Below are 25,804 nucleotides of genomic sequence, written 5' to 3'. Positions count from 1 at the left end.
GGTGAATTGGAATTGAGGAAGGAAAGCACTGCCCACGTGGGTCCAGTGAAGCAAAAAGCCTCTTTTCCTGTCACAAAAGTGGTGGCTGTGAGCTGTTAAGTAAGGAGCCAGCAAGACCCAGCCTGGCAATCCAATAACCATCCAATTAAAGTAGCGGCCGTCACTGGAGCTGCTGCCTGCCCCCTCATCCGGGCCTTCAGTGGTGCCTTCCTCCACTCATGCTCCTGAGATCAGTGAGTCCTACAGGGCTGCCTTGGCCATGCTGTGCACTCAAGATGGACAGGGTATTTCAGGGCTTTGCAGGCACAGGCACCAGTGGGAAGCAAAAGGCACGTGAACTTAACCCTGTTTTATCTATTAAAAATCAACGGAGGGGGTTGAGGGGTGGTGTGGAAATCCAGGGAATGGGTCTATAACCAAAAATTTGAGGGGTTGAGGAGCCAGGAATTGCTATTGTTGACCTCTGTGTTGTGTTTGTTCACACCTAAGCTTGAGAAACTTGAAGTAAACCCCCTCAACTCCAAACAGCCGATCATGAGAGGTATGCCGAGTACTTAGTATAAATTCGGACTCCTGTGCCTCTCTGCTCAATAATCTGAATTCACAGTGCAGAAATGGAAATGTTCTGGCAGAGGATATGGGGGATAAGGGACCAAGAAAAATTCTACATGCCCCTCTCGTTCTAGGAGTGTGAGATTGATACAGGGCAGCAAAGGGCACTAAAACTGGCCAAGGACGGTTTATCCGTGACTGTCTGAGTTCTCCGCCTGCATACATTATTGCAAGACTATTCAGGTTCAGACAACAATGGGGTTTATTTAACAAACCAGGGGGAAACAGAGTTATTGTGGCCAGAAATGGCTGTTTACCTTACCCTAAGCAGTGTCCAGGGTTTTTTAAGTCCTAAGCAAAAAGCAGCTAAGATGGTGTCTTCCCACTACTGAGGACACAGAGCTCCCCTCTCAAACAATAGGCCACATGCCCAAGATGGCATCTTCCTCCTTCTGTGGACCTGGATAACATGGCAGTCAGACTGTAGACCAGGTTCCAACTCACAAAGACAACAGGAGACACTTCCAGAGCTGCTGGCTTACCCCAGCATTGCACCAGACAAGTGACACTCAAAACAGCAACTGCAGTGGCCGAACAACCCGACAAACAGCCACCCTCACAGCTCAGCGAGGTGCCCACTCAGGGTCTTTGCCTTTTCTGCCAGGCTGCAAGAGCAGCAACACCAGGAACCAGCTTGGCTAATTGCAAAGCCTCTGAGCTTTTCCTTTCTGAGCTGGGCTTCTGGAGGCCTGTGCATGTTCAGAGGCCCATAACAGCCTTCTGGAAGATCAGCACAGTGGGGGCAGAAATTGTTCACCCTGAAAATGCAGAAACCCAAATGCTGAGTCCCATAACACTGAGTCCTCAGATGCTGAGTCCCCACCATTGCATAATCCACGGCTGTTTCTGCAGACCCTTCTGTTTCTGATCAATCACTCTACCCCAACAGGCAATACTTGTTAGCATTTTCCCCAGGGCTATCTATCCCTACCAGCAACTCCCCTCCAGGGGGCACCACGTGTAACCGTCCCTGGCTTCAGCCACCGATGGATGACAAGATAACTCTGCAGCGCAGACACTGGGCAGGTCAGCTCTGGAGCCACACTCCTTGTTTGAATCCTGCCTCTCCTAGTTGTGGTCTTCTGGGTAAGTTCTTAGCCTTTTTGTGCCTCACTAACACCATCTGTAAAATGCCAATGATGAGAGTACCTATCTTGCCCACTTGTGAAGACTCAATGACTCATGCCCCGTGCTTAAAACAGTGCTCAGTGGCCCTCCCTGGTGGCGCAGCGGGTTAAAGCACAGCACTGAGAATCTGAAGCCACTTCCGCATGAGTTTGATTCCCGCCTGCCCCGGAGGAGACCACATGGCGTGGCAGACCTCTCCTGACCCGCCCGCTGCTCCCCTCAGCAGTGTACTTCGTCGATCTGCCTGTTCTGCTCCCCACTCTGTCTCTGGTGAAGCCTCTCACCACCCCTGAGCCTCTGGCCTGTACCCCAGTTCTGTATGAGTAAAAAAAAAAAAAAAAAAAAAAAAAAAAACAGTGCTCAGTTAAGCTGTCAAACTGTTGGATCTGTTCCCCCAATTCCATAAGATTCTGCCTGGGCTGAGGCTGGGGCAGTTACGCCAGGGGAAAGCCACTGACCACACATCAGATGAGAAACCAGGCTGTAGGAAGCTGTCCTAGCCTCTGTGAAAACCTCATCCACACTGTGTCTGCAGCCCAGCCAGCTGGGAACCAAGGCATAAAATGTGCTCACTCGGCAGAAGCCAAATTGATAGACTTTATTTGCTAGCACTGGGAAGTGCCCCTGGCAGGAAGGAGAGCTGGGCATCGTCCTCCCCTCAGCCCCAGGCATGAGCCTCCTTCTCCGGACCTGATGTCTCAATCCTTCTGACCTCCTCTTTCCTCTCGGAGTGGCTGCCTCCACCACCACCATCAGGCTGATGAACCACCCGTGTCGGGCTGGGAGGAATGCCAGAAGAATCTGCACAGCGGTGAGCTCCAATAATGCTAAACAATGGATTAATTACATTCCTTGTCTGTTTAGCTGGAGCTCCCGGGGTCGCCTGCACGTGTGGTCACAGCAGACAACAACAGGTGCAAGACGCCGGTGAACACAGCCACTGTCCCTCGCAGCCCTCCGCTCCCCTCCGTTCCCCACCACACTCCCACCTCCCAAGCTCCATTCAAGTTCTCAAGTCGCCTCTGCACACCCCAGAGACTTGAAAGGCTCTGTGGCTTCGCTTCCTTCCTTCCTTCCTTTTAAGGGGTTTCATGCTGGGAGTGCCACTTGTCTTCACAACCAGTCTGGAACCAGAGATGGAAAGCTAGGGGCTGGCCAATGGGGGGCTAGTGAGGTGAGACTGCTTTCCAGGGGGCATCTGGCACGAGGTGATGGCTGGCTGGCACCGCTCTGAGCCCACCTGGCTAGGCAGGGAAGAGGCGACAGCTGCTTTATGCTCTTAGGAGTGCCAGCTTTCCCGAAAGGAGGTCAGCCTTGGAGACCAAACTGCTAATTAGGTCGCATTCTGCTTCCTGCTGCCACTTTAATTTCCACCCCAGAAAACCTTCAGCTGCGAGCCCAAGACCATCAGCCCCTTTCACCCAATGCAAATGTCTCCAAGGCCTTTCTGGCTCGCCGGCCTTCCCCTGGCATGACCAGCAGCAGCAGGGTTCTACAAAGAATAGTTGCTTCCAAGGGAGAGGGCCAACTCAGACAAGGCTGGCTTAGAAAATTCGAGTCTGTCTGAGTTTGCTGCTGCTTTTAAGAAGACAGGCAGCCCCGTCAAAATTAGAAAAGCTGCATGTTATGAATGAGCACTGAACCATGAAGAGTCAGGGACCTTGGGCCTATTGTTGATGTTGACGCTAACAAGCTGGGTGACCTTGGGCTAATCATTTCTGCTCTCTGAGCTTGTTTCTTCATCTGTAAGATGAGTGGACTAAATTTCCCCTTCTGGCTCTGAGGCTTTGTGATTCGGATAATTTAGATCTTATTTCAAATTAACAGAGCTCATTTTAATCTGCGTATACCATGTGGATTTCACCTTTTTTTTTCCCTCCCTAGACAGAAGCCCCTGGTTTAGATTAACATCACCAGCCCTTGGTTGCCAAGTAGGAGAGCTGAAACAAGTTACCTGCAGCTGTAGGTCTCTCCACGGGCCGACACAGCCCCAGGGCCTTGGCAGTTTTCAAGGCATGGCTAGTGGAAGACACAACAGGGAAGTCCCCAGGAATTCTGCTTCCTTTCCCTTACTCTCCCTCACGTCCTCTGGGGTCTGACCACCTCTTGTCTCAGCCTCAGAGCCCCTTCCATGACTGTTATCCAAACATTGTCTAAAAAGAAGTCATTCACTCCTGGGTACCCACTGAAAAGCTTTGGGAACTTTTCCCAGGTTGACTGGCAATTTTAGTCTTAAGTGGGGAGCTCTGATGTGCCAATATCTCCTTGCCCCCGAAGGGGAGATCTGTCACCTGTTGAGTCCCCCTCTGGAGACTGCTCAAGGTCCCTCTCCTAGGGGGTGCCAGGCATATCGAAGGCCTGGCCCCTGGCTTCAGTTTGGGACAATTCTGCATGGTTCTCCCAGCTCTGGAGGGCAGTGGCTGCAAAGTCCCCTATGTCACAACATGACTTCTCCCTCCCCTCCTCCTGTTTCCTGGCCTCCCTAACAGGTGTTGCTCCCAGGATGCTCTCCATAAACTTCCTGGACACCAGTCTCTGACTCAAAGTGTCTTTCCCGGGAAACCCCACCTAAGAAACCCCACCTAAGACACCTCATTTCTTTTGGGGGCAAGAAAGGCAGCGTCCCTGGGTGAAGGGGTTATGACTCAGTTGGGGAAAGGAACATTTGGGGAGCCATTTCCTTCCTGAATTCCCATACTTTGGTCACTCCCTTCAGATAAGGTGAAAGGCCCTGCCTTTGAGCACAGTTTCACAGCTACCCCTCCTGGTCCCAACTCCTGAGGGAGCGGAGGGCCCAGCATTCAGGTTTCTTTCCTCACAGGACACACAGGTTTGTGAGACTGACAGATGTAGCAACACCCAGCGAGACTCCCTGAAGCACAAGCTCTTAAGCCCTGGACCCAGTCCAAGGGCATCTGCCCATCTCGTCTGACTTCGCTTCCTCCTTACCAGCTGTTTCACAGAGGCACTTGCATCACACTTTGCCCCAGGAACATTGCATCATGCCCTGCTGTTACCTAACTTGTGGCGCCAACCCCCCCCCACCCCGAAAGGAGCTTGTGGAATAGCTCCCACGAATGAGGCCCAGGGAATGCAGGCTAGCGCTCCGCAGTCATTCATCACCACCGCTCCTGGCTTCCTTCCAATAGCAAAACAGTATACACCTGGGATCTCCCTGTAGCACGCGCGCGTGTGGTCCTTAGTCTGTGCCAGCCTCCCTCCACCCGCTGAGACCCAAGAGGTTAGTAAAATCTGGTCCCTGCCCTCTAAGAGCTGCCAAAGTCAGACATGCAAAGACGTAATTACACACCAGTGTGGCCAGTGCCACTGTGGGTCTGCGTGGCTGTGTGGCCTACCGGCTGCAGGACAGGGTGGAGAAAGGCGGTTCCAGACTCCATCGACAAGGGCTTGGAATGAAGAGCCATTTTCTCACTTGGCTCATGGGCTGAAGAGGACTGAGCCAAACAGGACCATTTCTCATCAGTGCATGCTCATTTACAATATGCTCTGTGACAGGAGCTGATTTAGAGCCCACCGACCTGCAAGGGTCATCTGCCTGGATGCAGTGTGCACGCAGGGGTGCCTGGAATTAGGCCTTCTGCCCTCTCTCTGCTGGAGAGAGAAAGGGCTGCTAGTCCCATACCAAAGTTCTGTGTGCCCACCTACCTCAGTCCTAGGCCAGCCCCAGACCTCCTGTACAGGTCTGCTGGGAAATAGCTTCTCTGCCTAGTTCACCCCATAATATTGTGGCCCGACACTGCTGAGTGCAGGGCGAACAAGACAGACCCAACATTTCAGGCCGGTGGGTGTGGGACACGGCCACAAAAACTGGCACAGTTGTAGACTGGGAGCAAGCGAGGCCGGGCTCCCAGGGGAGAAACCGTGTAAGCACAGACTCAGGGTGTGGAGTTCAGGAAATGCAGCCTGTCTGCTCCTCCCCACTCCAACGTGATGCAACATTACTGGGTCAAAGTGTGATGCAAGTTATGGAGAGAAGATGTCGCACCGTGACCGAGGTCAGACCTGGAGGCAAAAGAGTAGTCCAGTGCCAAACAAATGAGCAGGGAACAGGGCGAGGTCATGGGTTTGGAGATATTTCGTAGGTGGACTCTACAGACTAAGAGTGATGGTGTTACAGGGCACCCCAGTGTGAACTGGGCCGCCTGTCTCTGGGGCTTCACCCGTGCGCTTAAAATTCAGTTGTACTGCAGGCGCACACAAAAGGGTCAATAACCGGTTTATTTACAAAAGGGGAAAAGAAAAGGAAACAACCCAGGGAAAAGGAGAGGAATACAAAGTAACTGGAATATCTTACCTTTGCTCGGCTGACTTGGAGCTCTGGCAACTAACTGAAAGCCCCCCGATTCAAGCAGTCTGGAGAGCCATTTCCCGAGAGAGCGAAAGATGAAATGGCGCCCTATTTATCCCCCAGTGTCCCAGAATTCCTGCTTAGCTCCGCCCTTGAGTCCTCGCAGTTCTCTCCCTGGTCCTGCTGGGAGTTGTAGTTTCCAATCACTGGAGTAGGGGGCAGAGTCCAGAAAGCTGGAGTAGGGGGTGGGGTCCACAAGACTCTGCAGAGTTCCTTTAGGACATCCTTCCCCTTAACAATGGGACAGAGAGGAGAAGGCAGGCCAGTGTGCAGTTGTCAAACAGGGGCCAGAGATGGGGGAGTAATTGGCTGTCATCGGGGACAAAGGCAGCAAGCAGGTCTCCAGGGCAAGGAATCAGCACATTTTCAACATGGTCCAGTTGAGAGACCTGTGGGAGGCCAGGTGGCTAAAGGGTCTGGAACTTAGGAGAGAGGTTTGACTAGAAGTAGAGGTGGGAACACATTGAAGGTAGGGGTCGCTTGTGGTTGAAATCCTGGGGCCGAATGAGACCAAAAGAAGGAATGAAGGTCTAGGACAGACCCCTGAGCATCAACCCTTAAGAAGGAGGAGGAGGCAGACCTTGTTAGTAGCCAGCGAGGCTGGAAGTAGGTTAGAGGTCACAGATGTCAAGAGGAACTGCATTTTCCAAATGAAGGCTGTTCCTTAGTGCTGAGAAGTCAGGCAAGATGAGAAATGGAAAACGACTGTGACAGGAACAGGCTATCATGGCCAACGTCAAAGGTGCGGGAAGCAAGTCTTGAAGGGGAGATTTCCTTGACAGTGAATGCAAATCCAACTCGAGACAACAGAGACCTCACACTTGCCCAGGTGCTCTTCGGCACCTTGGGACGCATGTGTGCATGAACACCTGTGATTCCTCCAAGGAGGTAGAATGCTTGAGTCAGCTGAGGAGGCTGCTGGGGCAACAGGGGGATGATGGGAAGCAAGTATGCTGCACCCCAAAAATTGCCTGGCTGGCCTTCAGATTCCCATCTCAAGGGCCTTCTTCTTCGTCTTTTTCTTTTTTAATAATATAATATTTTATTTTTTACATCTTTTTGTGCATTTATCCATCTCAGTTGTAATCCCCTTGGGCTTCCATCACCAAATCATCCATGTGCCATCACCATAGTCCCATGCATTTCCCTCCCCCCACCGTTTTTGATCCCATTCCCCACTCTACCCCATAAAATGTCTCTGGTATATAGTTGTTCGTTATTATAATTATTTTCTCACCTGCTCCTTTATACTCCTGCTATGAGTGAAACCATCTGGTATTTTTACTTTTCTTTCTGGCTTAATTCACTAAGCATGATATTTTCCAGCTACAACTATGCAAAAGGCATGTGTTTTATCTTTTTTGGTTGCTGAGTAATATTCCACTGTGTATATGTACCACATCTTTTTAATCCAGTCATGTACTTTTGGGCATTTGGGTTGATTCCCTGTCTTTCCAATTGTAAATAAAGCAGCAATAAATATGGGGGTGCAGGTGCCTTTTTGAATCAGTGTTTTTGTGTCTTTTGGGTAGGTACCTAGGAGTGGGATTGCTGAGTCATACGGAAGCTCCATGTTTAACAGTTAGAGAAATCTCCAAACAGCTTTCCATAATGGTTGGACCAGTTTGCATTCCCACCAGCAGTGGGAATTTCTCCACATCCTCGCCAACATTTGTTGTTGCTAGTTGTTTTAAGATGTGTCAAGGGCCTTCTTTTAAGGAGGCAACATTTTTGCCTGTTGTGTGTTTGTTTGGGGGGAGAAGGGGCTTCGTTTAGGAAAATAAAGACTCACTCCTGTGAGGTATGCAGTCACCCTAGAAGGAACATCTTTAGAATAGGTTGTGGATAGAGGAGAGTCCCCCACCTTAAGCTCCACCTTCCTTGCAGTGTTGCCTGGCCTCCACAGCCACCATTACTTCAGCAGCTAATCTTAGCAGGTAGTCTCCCTTTAAAACTCTGGCGATAGCCACTTCAGTGCGAGTTCAAGCCCCAGCCCCAGAGGTGACCCACATGGCGCTGAAAACCTCTCCTGACCCGCCAGCTGCTCCCCTCAGCAGTGTACTTCGTTGATCTGCCTGTTCTGCTCCCCACTCTGTCTCTGGTGAAACCTCTCATCATCCTGGACCTCTCTTGTACCCCAGTTCTGTATGCATAAATTAAATAAATAACTAAATAAGTAAATAAGTAAACAAACAAATAAATAAATAAATCTTAAAAAAAAAAAAAAAACCTCTGGCCATGCTGTGGAAAAAGGAAGAATCCTTTTAACCATGCAGAAAGCTCTGAAGTTTCTGAATTCGGAAAATTGAATCTCCTAAATTTCTAAGTGTAAACAGAGCAAAATGAATACACGCATTTAGAGCAAACCATGTATGTCAAGGGAAGGATTCTAATTCTACTCTACATGATTCCTCATTCAGCCCTTAGGTCCATTCCCAAGGTCCTCAACCCCCCAAACAATACCCATTTGGGAGCCCTAGGCCTTTCTATCTTCGTTCCTTTAAAGCGCCTTTCTTGTCACACAGATCTGGAGGAAATACAAGCATAATGACCCATTCCTGAGGAAGGAGACAGCTTCAGGTGCCCATCAGCAAAGAAAGCCTTAGTCTAGTGCTTCTCACACTTGAGTGCACATCAGAATCACCTGGAAGACTGGTTAAAACAGAGTTCTGGGCCCATTTCCAATTCCTGATTTAGTAGATCAGAGGTGGAACAAAAGAATTTTCATTTCCAACAAGTTCTCAGATGGTGTTGATGCCTCTGGTCCCTAGGCCACACTTTGAGAACTTCTGGTTTAGAAGCCACTACAGCCACTTGTCACTCAGATGGGGATACATCCTGAGAAATGCATCATTAGGTGATTGCATCATTGTATGCAGGTCACAGAGTGAACTTACACAAACCTAAATGATCCAGCCCACTACACGTCTAGGCTGTATGGTCTAGCCCATTGTAAAATGCTCTAGCCCATTTTACATGCCATCCACCCTTGACCAGAACATTGCTAAGCACTGCATGACCACATTTAGTACAGAAGCCACCCAGCCTTTCTCCTGTCCATGGAAGCAAGACCTAACCAGACAACATTCACTTTTCCAACTTGATCTTGATCATGGCCTAGGAACCCTTTTCTTCTTAAGGCAGTATTCCAGGTAGTCATTAAATATGGCTGAAGGTCAAGATGCTACTGCTGCTGCTGCTAATTTTAACATAACAAAAAAATACCTAGCTACTTGGGCCAGAAGTCTTGACATCATCTTTGATTCTGCTCTTCCCACTCCATTCTTATCTCATCAGCAAGTGCTGTCAGCTCTACCTTTAGCTCTTTTCCAGAATCGGATCACTTCTTACCATGTCTGCTCTTGCCACTCTGATCTGTGTCACGACCACCTCCTTACCCACGCGCCTAGAGAGCTTCCTACCAGGTCTCCCTGCTCCGTTAGTGCCAACCATACAGCCCACTTTCCACAAGGGCCATTTGAATAATAAGTGCTCTTGCTGTGTTCACACTTCCAGGGGCTTCTAATGTATTTAGAATAAAATTGAATGAAAGTTTTTAGAGTGGCTGATGAGATGCAAATGACCTGCCCTTTGCCTGCCTAACCCTTGATCTCAACTTGCCATTCCTGGTGCCTGGCATACTTCCACTGCCATGGTCATGGAGCTCATGGTTCAATTTATTTAGGCCTTGGCGCCCACCCCCTCCCTCAGGGTGGTCTTCTCAAGCACCTAAGTAAGTTCACACTCCTATTCATCCTCTAGACCCCACATACTTTGTTTTCCTTCATGAAAATTATTATTTGACATTATAGTATCCATTTGTTTATTTTTCCTCTCCCCCCCCCAACACAAGTTCCATGAAAGCAAGAATTTTTATAAAAAATCTTTTCCACTGAGCTATCCCAGTGCCTATAACAATGCCTGGCCCCAAAGACACGCCTGTACATGTTGAGTGAATGACTGAATTGATTGATATGTTTATTCTTGCATGCTAAGAACTTTTTGAGGATCACTTCATTTAATTCTCATAATGACTGCAGGGTAGATAATATTATCATTGCCAACCCCATTTTACAAGTGAGAAAACAATCTTGCAGCCTTAAGCCCCTGCTCCAGGCCTTACATATAGGAAACAATGGAGCTGAGATGAGAACTGAAAGCTCTTTGACGAGTGCACCTGGGCCCTTTCTCTGCGTCCCACCTGAGGCAGGGTCAAAGCTCATTTCCAATGAACACATTAACAAGCTCACCTTTTAGCACAGATTATTTTCCTATTATCATCTGATAGAGAACCAGATGCCCTAGAGCAGCCAATGCTGATAGAGGAAATAGAAGGAGACTCCAGAGTTCTCCTCAGGTGAGGAGTCAGTCCTTTTTCCTGAGGGAAGGGCCACGTGGAGCATAGAACAGGACTGTATCCTGGAATGGGATGACGACACATCGACAGGACTGGAAGGGACCCCAGTTAGATGACAGGCTGGATTAGAGACTGTCACAGGTTTACTCCAAGTCAGCTAGGCCATGTGAGAAGAAGCATTGGAACACCTCACACTGGGTCTTGCCACAGTGAAGGAGAAGTCAGAGGGCATCATTATTCCTACTGATTGGTCACATACTCTGTACCTGGCACTGTTCTGGGAAAACACATGCCTCCGAGGGTATTTGTTCTGCTCTTTAACCAAGTCTTTAGCCAAGTCAAGCTTCTGCAGCCCCTTACTCCAGAAACTAGACAATTTCACAGGTGTCTCCAACGTCTACATCATATTCTATCATCATCCTCACTCACAACTGGGGGCTATTTGTTATAGCAGCTAAAGTGACTATTGCATTCACTCATTCCACATACTCTTCCAGGATCTGCCTGATGTCTCCCCACCCCCTCATTGTTCTTGAGTAGCTCTTGTTTTCTACACTATAATCCATCAGTAGCTTCATATCCTTCATGTAGCCAAATCCAGCAGATACATTTCTTACCTCTCTTCTTTAGTCCGTATTCAGTATCTGAGACTCCTACCACTTTCATTTTGTGTGTTTTGGTCATGTTACTCCCCCAGATTTCTCTCCTGCTTCTTGGATGACCTCTTACTCACCTTTCTAAGTATCAACTTTAGTCATGTATTCATGTCCTAAAATTTGAGGCTTCCCTGTGCTTCTAGTTTAGACACTCTGCTGCCAGAAGATGACTATCAATCCAGTTTCAACCACAAGTATACCAAGGTTCTCCAAATATTTTTGTTCATGCTATTATTTCATAAATTGTGCATACATATGTATAGTTATTTATTTACAGGTGACATACATATATTACTGTACTTATTCATTCTGTATTTTTAAAACCTACATATCATAGAAATGTGAAAGCTACATAAAAATAAATCTATATAGATGCTCCACATCATTTCTCCTTTCTCCCGATGGACTATTACTCCCACGGCAAAGACAGTCAACAGTCCAACAACAATTCATGTTTCCTCTTCCATAGTTGCAATCTAGCTGAAGGAGCTACCACACTGTCAATAGACAGTGTTTGTCAATTGAACACATTGGAAACAAAATTGGGGGCCTCCCTGGTGGTGAAAGGGATGAAATCCCAGCAGTATGAAGCTATCGGTAGCCACTACAGCATGAATTTGATGCCCGGCCAGGGACCTGACTCACAAGACTCAGCAGACCTCTCCTGGTTCACCCACTGCTCCTTTCAGCGATGTATTTCAGTCGGTCCACCTATTCTTCTCCCTACTTTGTCTCTGGTGAATCCTCTCACCCCCGTCCCTCACCGCACCTCTGACAGCTCCTATATGCATAAATAAATAAAATGTGTATGTATGTAACTGCCTACCAGACCCTAGATGACACAAGTATACCAAATTTGAATTCATCCTATACAAAACTAAAATCATCATTCTTTCCCCCAAACCCTGCCCTTCAGGAAAGTAATGGATACTGCTAGAAAATAAGACATCAGAAAACAAAGTGCTCAAAGTTCATGGGAATATGTGAAATGACAAAACAATCAGCTTAGAGGCGATGCCACTGGCCCAATGTGGGCTAATAAGAAACTCACAAACAATGACACAATAATGTGTTTTTAAATGATTCCAATAGTTCATAGTAATACTTATTAAAATGGTGACGGGATGGAGAACTGGAGAGTGAAAGCTCTTCTTTATAGATGAATGTCAGCCAGTGAATGTAAAGGGAATGATAGATTTAAGAAATCAATATTTTGTAACCAACAATGGAGTAATTGATTCAGGCAAGGATCATTAATGGATGATAATAGGTGAAACATTGTTCAGAACAAGATATTTATACCCTCACCTAGTTTCACCCCCCAATTACTGATTAATTACAAAGCAGGAAAGATGTCTTTTATGTGGAGAGAACAAATTTAGTATCATTAATAATGAGGCAGCCTGGGAAGCTGGGAGGCGCTCCTGGGGAGACAGGACAGGAAGGTTGTTCCATCCCCTACGGAGAAATCTTGCCCATCTTGTACAATCTGAATTGGGTGACGAGGAAACAACCAGCGATACTCAAACTGTGGCTTGTTCTTCAAACCTTCACACTCTTGAAAGGTCATGTCATAAAATACAGAAGAAGGCCCAGGGGACGACTGTAAAGCAAGGTTGCCTGAAGAGACGTGACCACCAAATGTGATTTGTGATCCTGATCGTGATTTCTAGAGTTTTTAAAAAGCTAGTAAGCACATATTTGGGGGCAGCTGGGAAAATTAAATGTGAATGACATATTAGATAATTTTATGCATGCTAAAATTCTTGCGTATTGTGGTTTTGTAGGAGAATGTCCTTTCTCTTGCTAAATAAATGCTGATGTGTCTAGACATGAAGTCTGCAGCTTACAAATGGCCTGGTGAAAAATATTTCTGTGTGAACACATACATTGAAACTGAGAGAGACAGAGACACCGAGAGAGCAGATGTAGCAAAATGTTAGCAATTGGTATATCTAGACGGAGCATAGAGGGTTATTAATGTACTATTCTTTCAGCTTTCCTTGCAGGTTGAAAAATTTCAAAATGCAATATGGGGAAACAAGCAAACAAACTTTGCCCCTGTTCCTGCTAAAGCAAAGGTTATCAGGGACCAGATTAGAAAAAGCTTTATTAATTAACCTAAGGGTTTGAACTTTCTCATGAAAGCGAAGGGAGATCATGGAAAGAACTTAACAGTAAAAGTATCCCAATCGGATGAAATGTAGAGGACGAAAAAGTAGAGCACTGGAGGCCTGGGCCGCCACTCCAGTGGTGCATACTCTTAACCGTCTACTTCAAGTGTCTCCTTGCTTCATCTGAACCCAGCATTCCAGCTCCTGTGACAAGTGACCTAGTTCAGACCCCCATCATTGTCCTCTGAGTGATCGGTCTCCCTGCCTCTACCAACGGTTCACTTAAGTTGGTCTTCAGCTAAGGCTGTGGTGACATTTCTCACACAAGCCTGACGAAAGCATTCCCTGGTTGAAATTTTCCATTTACCGCTCTGAGAAAATGGTTAGCCTCTCTGGCGACTGGCGATACATCTGTCTGCTGCCTGCCTGACAATTCAGCTACTTGCCCTCTTGCCATGTTCCTATGCCGGCGCTGTGTCCCAGCTCACCTGAGAGAAGTCCTTCAAACTCGCCTGCTTCTGCACACATCCAGACTACCACACAATGCTTCCCTGTCCAAAGCAAATGCATCTTCCCCCTTCTCTCTGTTCGGTCTGCCTCTACTCACCCATCCATCAGAACTCAAACTTTGCATCTGGAAGTCTTCCCTGACCATACAGAGTCTCAGCAGCTTGCCCCTCTTGCTTCCATGGCACCCACTTCATGAGTCCATCGTGACCCATTAGACACTATGGTCCTTCAAGTCAAGGACTATGGTTTTTCTGCCTGGCAAACTGGGGTGCTGAATAAATTCTGACTGAATGAATGAATGCAGTATGGTCAGGAATAGGAAGGGTCTTCTGTTAGAAACAATGCAACCCATTTCTGGCAGCAAGAGGAATTCACTAGGTATATGTTCCATATTACATACACAGGAGCTGAGCAGCAGATCTTAGGAGGGAGAGAGGTCACAGACCTGTAGACTTGAGCAGAAGAATGTCATCAAGAGTTTCTCAAAATCGCTGCCATTGGATATTGGAGAAACTCAACTAATAAGGTCATTACATGTTGATATCATGGCTGCTGTTTTGTTTTCTGTGTGTGCCCGCAAAATCAATCTGCAAAGCAGAACAGACATGAGGAAGCAGTAGAAAGATGGCTCCTGCTCCAGAAGCTGAGACCTGGGGTCCCTGCTCCCCACTCTCCAAGCTGCTCAGAGCCAGACACTGAAATCAGTGACTGTTAAGGACCCGTAAGATGACTGTTCAATTCTGTGGTTGCAGGAAAGGAATTTCTGGGTTGAAGCTCCAAGGTTTGGTTTTTGGGGTCTTTTGCTTCTCTTTTAATATGATGCCGGCATTCAGAGCACTCAAATTCATGGGGAAAGGCTGTTCTCACACTTGCTAGGACAGTCCCGCGCCTCCCTTCTCCCTGAGAAGCACTGCCTGGCATGAATTCCCCTTTCCTGGTGTGAGGAGGAGCCTAACTCAGAGGGCAGGCTGCCCAGTGCCCCCTTTTCTTCTCCGTTTACTCTGCACCAAAGTTATCTGATATCACAACATGCTTGACATTTGCCGCCACCCTGCAGGTCTCTGCTACTCCTGCAGCTGGCAAAGGACTGTATGGGGAGGCAGCCGATGGTATATCTGGAGAGGGAACACCATATCGCCATCAGGGGCATATTAACCCTCACTTGAGAAGTCCCAGGGGATTTCTTCTCACCCCGAAAAGACAAAAGTTCCTGTTCTTTCCCCTCCGCCTTCAGCCGACTGTGGCCTTTTGTACTTTCTTATAGTCGCTCCTTTGTAAACTCTCTCTGCCCAAAGGCTGAGTCTAAGGTCCGGGGTCAAAGGCAGTATGGCCACTACAGCCCCGGAAAACAAGCTGCCTTTTGTACAGTGAAAGCCAATGAAGTGCTGGATTTCGTTCTAGCACCTTCAGAAACAAGGGCAACCTATTTCTGCCACCCTGAGGAATTCAGCTTTTAACAGGAGAGAAAGCTATCACAGACAGCTTACACATTTCTTCCCACAGGAGAACGTTTCACGGGCCATGATGGAACCCCTTGAGTAAGGGTCAGTTTCTGGTACTTATGCCCAAAGCAGCAAGGACAGTCACCCTAGAGCCAGCCTGCTCTGTTTGACCTGAGGCTCCAGACCCCTCATCTCTATCTAGAGTGCCCGAGCCTCGGCCTCAAAACTTCCTGTGGCGATTGGCACAGTATCGGCCTTTGTGCAAGTGGAATGCGCTGTGGCTTCCTGGAGCTGCAGGGGCGTGTCTGAGTCTCTGTGATTGCATCTCCATGTGCTCTTGCAGCTGAGGCCTGTCCCAGAGCAGACCCAGATAGTTTTGGCATAAAGCAGCTTGTTGGAAGTTCAAAAATAGGGCCTGAAACTGACAGCTAGTAAAGACCGCTTGCTGGCTGCTCGGGCCTGTGACCTGTCCCTATTTCCTCCCACACTTTCTGCTCCAGCTGACCCCTCAACCCACCCTGCTACGTCTTGCTTGTTGATCTGAGCTCACAAGCAGAAATCTTGTGCATGTCTGTGTTTCCTCCTCTCTTAACTGCCTGTGGCTCACTGTGACTTTGTCTCTCTACGTGACTCTCGGGAGGCTTTCTCCAGAGTCTCGTGCTAGAGAGCATTCCTTCTAGAAGTGTCCTCTTGGTCCTATAAGCAGTATTATTGCTGGCATCCTTTATCAACATCCATAAACGGCCACACATTGAATTCAGTAGCACTTAAGGCCATTTAAAGCATTTGCACGTGCACTGGCTCCTCCTGACCATCCTATCGTTAGAAATCATTATTGTTCCCATTGTACAGATGGAGCAGGAAGTCTGACAGCCAGTGACTTGGTCAAGGCCAAGTGCATGCTGGAGCTACCCTCGAACTCGTGCTGGAGTTGATCTTGTGGGTGACTCACTGCAATGTGTGAGAACGGGATTTGGTCACAGAAGGGTTTGGGTTCCAGTCCCAGTTGAGATTGCAATTAGGTCAGGTTTTTTTTTTTAAAGATTTATTTTATTTATTCGTACAGAACTGGGGTACAGGCCAGAGATGCGGAGGGTGAGAGGATTCACCAGGGACAGAGTGGGGAGCAGAACAGGAGGATCAGAGGAAGTACACTGCTGAGGGGAGCAGCGGGCGGGTCAGGAGAGGTCTGCCGCGCCATGTGGATCTCCTCCGGGGCAGGCGGGAATCGAACTCATGTGGAAGTGGCTTAAGCTTCTTTGTGCTGTGCTTTAGCCCACTGCGCCACCAGGGAGGGCCCAGGTCAGGTTTTTAAGCTTTCTGACTATGTGTTCCTACTGAGAAGCAAAACAACCCCCACCCCAGGCTGAGTGTGGGCCTTGGCACACTTCAGAGGGCCAGCGAGGAGAGAGCGACAGTGAGAAGGCACAAGGGCCTCTCAGACCCTGGGGAGCCCTAGGCCCCCTTCCATTTGCACAGCTACCCTTGTTCCACTACTGTTGAACTCTGGGCCTCTTCATCTTCTAACTCGCCCACCGGTGGTCTTCCCTGAGATGTGGGTGTTTCACTGATGCAGAGGACAAAGCCAGACCTCCCAGCCCTTCCTCGACTGCTGCTCAGCCTAAAGACCCGATAACTCCAGCAGCGAGCACCCATTCCTCCTCCTCCCAAAGCATCGCACATACCCCAGGGACTTACAAGATGTACAAATGTAATATTGCACATTTGACACCAAATAAGACTTCCTTTCCTTCCGTCCTTCCTCACAACTTTAACCCAATTCCAAGCTATGAAAGGACATTTGGCAAAATGCCTCCGCAGACAGATCTTCGTAGCTCTACCTTCAGCCCAAGAAACCGACCTTCCATTAGGTACAGTTAAGTGAAGGAAGCAGCAGGCTGTGAAGGGGAGGGAGTCCTCTCTAGGCCTGGCTTCTCAAGCTTGTGTAGTGGACAGCCCAGGAGAGGACCAGATGGACTTGGCAGGGCCCACCTGTCTGCATCCCCTTGGGTGTGTCCCTGTGTCCAGAAGGAGACTGCCACCTTGCTGGAGACAAGGTTAAGCAGAGCCCTCTGTTTGGAATGCCTGCTTCTCATCCGGACAACTCCACATGCTGGAAACCCTTTGCTCTGATGGATGAAAATCAGCTTTGGAATAGGAAAGTACTCGGAGTCACTGGGGAATGAATATAATCTCCAAAACACATTTACTGCTCACATTCAAATGAAGATTAAATGATTCCTTTAATACTCATCAACTCTATTAAACTTCATAGAAGCAAAACCTTTTGAAATAAATTAGCCCGATACTTGCAGGAAACAACAGGCTTTTGAGGCTGCATTCTCCCGCACGGTTCTCCATCCTCCTGTGGGCCCAGGAGTGGGACCTGGTCAAGAGGAGGTGGGAACAGGGAAGCCCCGGAGCACAGGCACAGTGCATCTGTGTGCCTGGCATGGTGCAAGTGCTGTGAAAATAACATGTCTTTTATTTCCCCACCAACTCCAGAAGGTAGCTAATACTATTATTAGCTATTAGCTATTAGCTATTATTAATGTGTATGGAGAGGAGCATGGGTTGGTCAGATAAGTAGAAGAGGGTAGCTTGGAGCCTCATACCTGATTCCCAAAACCCTGTGCTATCCTTCTGTTTGAATGTAAGCCCAACCTAAACATGGGTACTTGGGCTACATATGATGCGATCAATAATGTGAGTTTTAGGGTCAGATCGCTTTGCTCAAATCCTGTCTCTACAGCTTTCTGGTTGTGACAAGTCGGGAGGTGTTTGATTTCTGTGAGCCACGGTTTCCTCATCTGTACCATGGAGACAATGTTACTAGAATGCAGGAATAGTGCCTGACAATGCAAATCAGTGGCACCAGAAATGGAGAGCTGTCTTAGGCTGCATAACCCCAGACGCAGACCTCAAGAGATGCATTTAGATAACAAGGAGTTCATCGAGGAACATACCCCAGCAATTCTGGTAGAGAAGTGTGACAGGGAAGGAAGCCAAGAACAGGTCCACTGATGACCAGACCACCATTGTAGACAATGGAGGGGTGGGAGGAGGGCAGGAGACCAAGAGCCGGAGGCCCACCCTCCCATGCCACTGAGTTCCAGCGAGCAACTCTGAGCCCAAAGCTTCTAAAAGCAAAGCTGAATTTCCAGATCATTATGAAGGTATATTTGTCAAGGTAGGAGGATGGACATCTTTTACTTAAGAATTTATAAGCTAATTATATCTTGTAAATAGTTAGACATAAGGTATGCAGGCCTCCATTTGTACCTGTGCTCTGATTTTTGCAAATGTTAGTTATAGGCCTGGGATTAGGGATCATGCTTCTGAAATCCACTAGAGCCCCTGAATCCGATCTACCTCGGTCTGGAGGGAATCTGCCCCAAAGTGATAATTAAGAAGATGAGAATGGAATATTCTATAAATTCCCCCATCTCAAAAAAAAAAAAAAATGTATCCAAAGTAAGGCTTAGTGAATACACATTACAGAGAAAGTGAAAAGTGAAAATACAGATGAGTATAAAAAAAGAAGTAAAATGCTCATAATTCTAGTACTATCTGATATGAATATAAAATTTTACTTATTTGCTTGTTTTGATGAATCTGTTATAAGGCAGATACAGAATAATACAACTAACTGTATCTATATCTTGGTTATCCAAATCTTTTCAGAAAGAAAATTTTCAAAACATTTCTTTCAGTGAGCAATGTGATGGTGGAAAAAAGCACACGACATTATTAATATCACCATTAGTTTGGTGTCCTATTAGATTAGCAATAATCTAATCACGTTGTGGAAAATCCTTCAAGAATATTAGCAAGAAATTATTTCTTTCTGTGGTTTCTGAACAAAAGCAATTCACTCATGACCCATCAAAGTTATATTGGCTAGAATTGTAGCAGGGGAAGAAAGCATAGAAACGTGTCAACTTTTTAAACTCAAATCCCCAGAAAGTGGATGGCATCCAAAGGCAATGGGTGGGCAATAGATGAGAATGGAGAGGAAGGTAGGAGGTAAGGCCAGGCTGTATCCTTTCTTTTTCTCACTCACAAACCCAGTCAGCACTTATTAAGTGCCTACTGTATGCCCAGTCAGCACTTATTAAGTGCCTACTGTATGCCAGACACACTGCTATGTCCCAAGCAGCTCACAGCACACAGCTGGATGGATGTTATTTTTGTAGTCCAGCATTCCTTCTTTGTAGTATGCGCTACCCCTCTGCTGCTCTCAGCCTACAAATTTCAAGAAACTCAACTCCACTTCCTGACTCTATGAGTGGAACTTGGGACCTGTCAGAGACTTCTGTCCTCCAACCCACCGAGATTGGTTAGACTTGGGTACACGGCACAAACCAAACCAATCAGGATCAAGACTTGCGTGGGGAGTTTTACTCTAGGTTCAAGAGAATATAGTCTTTTTGTTATTGGCAGGAGTTCTGAGATGTAAACTTGAAGTTCTGGAGGAATAATATGTATCATCAGAGAGCACCAGAAACCAGTAAGTGGAATCTTGGAGACATTGTCCAACAGCTGGAACTGAAGGTGGATTTTTCAGAGACACAAACCAATAAATTCCTATTTTTTGGGTAAGCCAGTTTTTCTTTTCTTTTCTTTTTGGGCACTTTGAATCAAAACATTCAAGTTGATCCACAAACAAGAGCAAATGGTTAAGACAGAGTGTGATCTGTCCTATAACAGCAGGATGGGTTATGGTCAGATTTCCATACTCTGGGAGATGAGACTATCTCTTGGAATTCCTGCCTGGGGAAGAGAGAGTTCCAAGGGGTTATGGCATTGAGCCCTGTAATGAGAGTGGATGGGAAGCAATCAAGGGCAGAGTGGAGAAGGGCCTTGTGCTTAGCCCAGAATGCCAAGAGCTTAGCCCAGAATGCCAAGAAGCAAAGGAGAGGGCCTTTTAAATACAATGAGCTACTTTATGTAGGGTCTGGAAGACCCAGAGAGTTTTGTGCTAATTAGGGACATGTGATCTTTTCTTGAGCAAGACTTGCAGAGGAAAGAGGTGTTTTCTCTGTTGTCAGCAGAGTGTGTTCCTGAGGTCCTATAAATCCAGAGTTGAATCACTCAACACCAAAGTGAACGCTTTCCCCTTCCCTGCCTCGATGACCCTTATCTGGGCCAAGGGACCTAGGATCTCTGTGTGCACATTCAGATGTCTCCTTAACAATTCATAGCTTTACTCGTTTGCCCTGTTGAAATTCCAATAAAATCTGTGCCACGAAAGCCTTTAACTCTGAGCCCATTAATTCTGCAGAGGATTCAAAACAACTCTTCTTTAACTCACACTTTCCTGGACTGGTTACTAGAATATAAACTCTTAGCCCCTTATTATAAATTGTCTGCATTTTCTTTGCTTCCGGCTGGCTTAAAGGTAGCAGAAGACAAGCTGCTTCTTTTTGCTTCTTATTCTTATTAAGAATTACGAAGGGGCATTCAACCCATGAGGAGACTCGTCACCCAGGTCACTCTCCACAGGTGCCAGTTTGGCCTCTTGCCAACCTGTGGTGTTCACAGCAGACTTTGCTGGGGGTGATGGAGCTGGAACTCACAACTCTGATCACTTTTCAGTATTCACAAGTTCATGGAAGCACAGCATACTAGCATTGGAAAGTCTCTGAGAGACCGTGTAAAGCCTGCAAGGAAACATGAGGGGCCCAGGCTTGGGAACAGGGAGGGATTAACCAGATCAGTCAAGGAGAATGAGAATCAAAATCCAAACCTGCTGCTGGCTTCCAGGATTTTCTAACACCTCAAGCCTCTGTGCTGACATAAAAAGCTTATTCAAAAATGAGAAAGCAAGCAAGCAACAACAATGACAACCCAGGCAGCATGTATTTGGCACTTTTGAAAATTCAGTTTTAGTCGGTAGATTCAAGTGCGTGCATGGAGCTTGTTTATCAATTCTGTCCTAGCACCCATCTTGCTCGCTTTCCTTTCAACACAGATCTTTCTAAAGCTTTACATTTACCAGTGTGGAAACCTCTCCTTGATGATACAAATCTGGGATTTGGATATTCAGAGGGGATGAAGGCAGCTCATATCCTCCCTCCCTGCTGCTATCTACATAGGGTCGTAGGCGTGGATTTATGCACCCACTGTTTTTATTTTTTTTAAAGATTTATTTATTTATTCGTACAGAACTGGGGTACAGGCCAGAGATGCCGAGGGTGAGAGGATTCAACGGAGACAGAGTGGGTGCAGAACAGGCAGATCGACGAAGTACACTGCTGAGGGGAGCAGCGGGCGGGTCAGGAGAGGTCTGCCTCGCCATGTGGTCACCTCCGGGGCAGGCGGGAATCGAACTCATGCGGAAGCGGCTTCAGCTTCTCAGTGCTGTGCTTTAACCCGCTGCGCCACCAGGGAGGGCCCTGTACCCACTGTTTTAATAGGAACTAAGGCATTTCCTGGGGCTTGGACACATGGATATGATATTTACGTGGGTGGTCTCTGGTAGAAGCATGAGCTCACAGAGGGGAACTGTGTCCCTGAGAAGGAATTCCCCTTAAGAAAAACAATGGAAGCTCTGAGGCACAAGGTGATTTTCTGGGCACAATATGACTGGAAGCAGTGGTCATCTTCTGCTGCCCCGTGGGTGTGAGTGCTCCCTCCCCCATGGGGAACTGAAAAGCAGCTACAGACTCAACCTTCCCGTGCTGTAGGGTTGCCTTACTGTAGGCACTGATTGCAATGCTCCTCACTTTGCAAGACCTAGAGCAGCACTTCTGCTTCACTGGGTCAAGCATCAGCAGAGTTCCTGCATCCCCAGCACCCGCGGAACCCTCAGGCACAGGGTGTGAAGTCCAGTATGCAGGGTGCCAAGTGCAGAATGCAGAGGCAGAGACGGAAGAATCTGGCTTACAAGATCCTTACGAGCTGAGGTTCTTCAGTACCATGTTTCTATTCTAATCCTCTCAGGAATAAATAAGTAGATAAATGTCTACATAGCACAGAATAAGTTGTTAAATTTCCTTTCTTTGCAAAATGCCACCTTGGGTCTCCAGCCTTCTTTAGGAATGTGGATTTCTGTTAGTTTTTATGACTCTAAAGTGTAGTAGAGAAAACACTAGATAAGGAGTCTAAAGATAGGGTCTGAATACCAGCAGTGTTATTAATTAACCACGTGACCTTGGGTTAGTCACTGATCCCAGCAATTGCTAGCAGAGGTGCTAGGAACATTCTGAGGTGTCATAATCACTGTGAAATGTGCTTCAAGTAATTAGTTAACAATAACAGTTAAGGACTGAAGTTTGAAGCAATTTCAAATACATAAATTTGAGTGGATTCAAAGTCATACCAATCATTACAACATTCTGTTTTCCCTGATGTGTTTTCTCAAAGAACAGCAGCCACATGAGGGGAATTAAAGCCAGTGTGCTGAGGACTAAGCATGACCACACATCGCATTTCATTCTGATATGAGGGGATGGCCTAAAGCCATGGCATCCTCTTGCCCATTCAAGGTTAACTGATAATGTCTACAACATCAATGTCTTAATATTGAAAAAAAAAAAAAAAACACAGACACCTTCTGTATGAATTTTCAACATCTCCCATGGACTTAAGACTGCTGAGGATCGTATTTCCAAGGACACAGGTGTATCTGTTCTTTCTTTTTGTTATATGGGTCCTAGGGTGGAAAAGTTTGCGAAACTCTTGAACCAGGCCTCAGTCAAACCATATAGTTTCTGCTCCATCAGTATTATAATGATCATTGATTTTTACAGTGTCTATGAGTCGTGATTCTACCATTGCTTCCATTTCCCTTTAAAATTCACACCATAGTAAATTTTTAATAACAAAGCTTCAAGGACAGACAAGAGAAGAAAAGGTAGCATGTGGGCTTTTGTGTTGCACCTGAGTGAAGGGATCTTGGGTAAGTTCTATGATACAACAGCTAACTTTAAAATAAAAGGCAGACGAAGTGTCAAGACAAGTGAAATGGTAAAATGTTCTTCATGCTTATGAAAAGATGCTGCTTCTCTATAAATTGTATATTTTGTAATACTAAGCACTAAAATCAGATTTATTTACATTTTCCTTCAACTTGTATGCTTCCTGCATTATTAAATTTAACTATGGAATGGAATTCTGGAAAAATTCAAGATGCATTTTTTAAAGAGTAAGTTCAATGAAAGAATTTGACTGAGCTTATTTTTTCCCTCATATGGAATTCAGGGGCATAAAATTAATCACAGTTCCTCATTCAAGACATACTCTGGCAGACTTTGTTTTTTTTTTTCCCCAAAGATGATTGCAATGATAAATCCCAACTGCATGCTCAGCAACAATATGATCTGGACTCTCTTCTCATAGAAAGGTGGGGATCTCTGTTCCCTCCCCTTGAATTTAGGTGGGATAAAGTGACTTGCTTGTGATCAATGGACTATAATTAGACCAGCAAGGGGAATGCAGCTTCTGTTTTGCTCACTAGAATTTGCAATTGATAATCCCGAGCGGCCATGTTGGAAGGAAGCCCAAATTAGCCCATGAGGCAAGACCATGTGGACCAGTTCTGAGTTTACATGACGAGAGAGACTTCAGCTGTTCTAGCCCTAACTACCAGCTGAATGTGACCACATGAGAGGTCCCAAGTCAGAATCAGCCCCAGAAACAATGAAAGAGGCTTGCTGTTCTTTTGAGCTACAAAATTTTTGTGTAATTTGTTAAATAACAATTTCAATGGTACGCACTCCCATCATAGGTTTCTATGATGTTCCATAGATGGCATAATCTATTCAAAATAACATAGTAGTCCTATGAGCCCTAGTTGGTCATCTCAAGTTTTTCCTGATGGAATTTTGGCATTTTTAAATGGTTGAATTTGTTATTTACATATTTGTGGAAATGTTAAAACTGAGGAAGAATACTAACTCATAGTCTCGTAAGATTGCTGTGACGGCCTATGTAGAAAATGTTGAAGAAAGCAAGTATAAGGAATAAGGATTTACTGTAAAGTGGCATTATATGTATTGTTCCATTCTGTCTGGTCCATTGTCCTGTCACCACCCCCTTCTTCTTTCCTGCTGTTTAAACTTGAAAGGCTGCTCTGTAAACAATCCATTGTCTATATGAGATTGGTGCATACATTTATTTCTTAAGGATAGAAACCAAATCTGCACTTTATTTCATTTCCGCCACATTAGTAACATACAATTCTTTGGGTTTAATCACTTTTCCCCACCGAGATGTACCAAAAATGCAGCCTGACATTTGCACACACACTGTAAAACAAACAGGATCATGGGCAGGACATGCCCAGCTTGGATCCCATTCCAGGAGGTGCCATTCCGGAAAGACTAAGAGGGGCTCATTACAAGGTGGTTTTGCCCTCAAGGCAGCCCCACGGCATGGCCTCTGAGGACATAAAGATTCTGGAGTGCCCGTCTCTGAGATGGTGAGAACGAACATCCAGATGTCCACCTGCTGCGCTAACACCGACAGCGTCGCTTCTGATGAGGGGTGCTTCTAATTTCTACTCACAGGTTGACTATGTGTCCGATTTCCTTTGGGAATTAAAACTGGGGCTTGGGGTGTAGAAATCTCCAAAGAGGTGGAGACATAATTTTCATTTCTCAAATCTCACATTCAGCGCAGCCCCTAATTGCCCACACAACTTCTGTTTACCATGCAAGGATAAGGGACCACATGAGCCTTTTTTACCTATAGGCTGAGACCTCCTTGCAGAAGGCTGGCAATCTCGCCTTGGGGGATATTTCGCAGCTCATTATTTTTTCTCTTTAGATACGGTAGCCTCACTTCTGCTCATTAGGCTCCTTTCACTACATCATTGCCTTGCTTTAATGTGGCTGGTCTATTAAATAGCCCTCACCTGGCAAAGCCCCCCAGTGTCCCGGATGCAGCTCTCGGCTTTCATGACTCAGTTTGGACGTTGCTTTAATAAGAGTGGTACTGGTACCAGCATCCCACATCTCCTCAAGCCTCAGAGCCCCTCTGCAACAGAGGGGTTATCACAGACCTCAGAGGACATACTGCTTAGTGTTCAGAGGTTGCAGAAGGCTTGCACAGAAACGGAATGAGGCACTCCAGAGGAACAGCTCTGAGCAGAAATATTGGCATCCCATTTATTCAGCGCTACCAAATATCAAAAGACAATTGATTAAATATTGATCTGACAACTGCTTGAAAAGGAGCAGGTGCGTCTCACAGTCTGGCAAGAAAACAGGGTCAGGAACACTAAATATGGGGACTGAGAAAGCACGTTTGCAAAATCCCCGTGTCTTCTTGCCATGATTAAAAGCCTTGTTAGTCATGGGTGAAATCCTATAGAGGGTATGTGCTTGAGTGTCAGCTCATATTAAGCTGCATGGAATTCATGTTTCTTCTTCAGTCAGAATCCATCAAACTGACCCATCTGATGCTGCTCCCTTTGAGGTCAGATCAGCTCCTGTGGACTTTTCTGAAGGTCAGCCCTTGAACCAAAGCAGATTGTAAATGGCTAGTGTTGTAGTCTTTGTTTGCAAGTACAGAAACCCACTTGAACTAGCTCAAGTGAGAACTGGTGGGTGGAAACACAAACTTGCATGCACGGACATGTATGTGCATATGTGTGTGTCTATGTATCTGCA

The sequence above is a fragment of the Condylura cristata genome, unplaced genomic scaffold, assembly GCF_000260355.1.
Source record: "Condylura cristata isolate star-nosed mole 26May11 unplaced genomic scaffold, ConCri1.0 scaffold00027, whole genome shotgun sequence".
In the NCBI taxonomy this organism is placed as follows: Eukaryota; Metazoa; Chordata; class Mammalia; order Eulipotyphla; family Talpidae; genus Condylura; species Condylura cristata.
This window is presented reverse-complemented; position numbering follows the sequence as displayed.